Consider the following 527-nt stretch of genomic DNA (forward strand, 5'->3'; position numbering starts at 1 on the left):
AAAAAAAAAAGGAAACATGCCCCCATCCCAGAGAGGCACAGCCAGGGCTCAGAGTGGAAGCAGGGGTGGGGGTGGGAGCTAAGCCCCCACTCAGCCCTCTGTCAGGAGCCTATGACTCAATGGCAGTGCTTCTTCCTGGGCCTGACCAGCTGGAGGCGCCTGTGCTGGGTTTGCTGAAAGAGGTAACTGAAGAGGGAAATCCTAGTGGACCGGACTTTGCCTTCTTAGCTACAAAACAGCCCCTCTTCTTCAAACTGCCCAAACCATTTGTTTGACTCTTGGCAACTGTAATTTCCAGGAAATCCCCACCACTCTTAAGAGAAAAGCATGTTGGCCAGGCACAGTGGCTCACACCTCCAATCCCAGCCCTTTGTGAGGCAAAGGCGGGAGGATAGCCTGAGCCCGGGAATTCAAAACCAGCCTAAACAATATGAGGAGGCTCCCTTTCCACAAAAAAGTAAAAATAAATAAAAATAAAAATTAGCCAGTTGTGGGCATGCACCTGTAGTTCCAGCTATTTGGGAGGC

Source organism: Colobus angolensis, unplaced genomic scaffold (genome assembly GCF_000951035.1).
Source record: "Colobus angolensis palliatus isolate OR3802 unplaced genomic scaffold, Cang.pa_1.0 Scaffold4, whole genome shotgun sequence".
Classification (NCBI taxonomy): Eukaryota; Metazoa; Chordata; class Mammalia; order Primates; family Cercopithecidae; genus Colobus; species Colobus angolensis.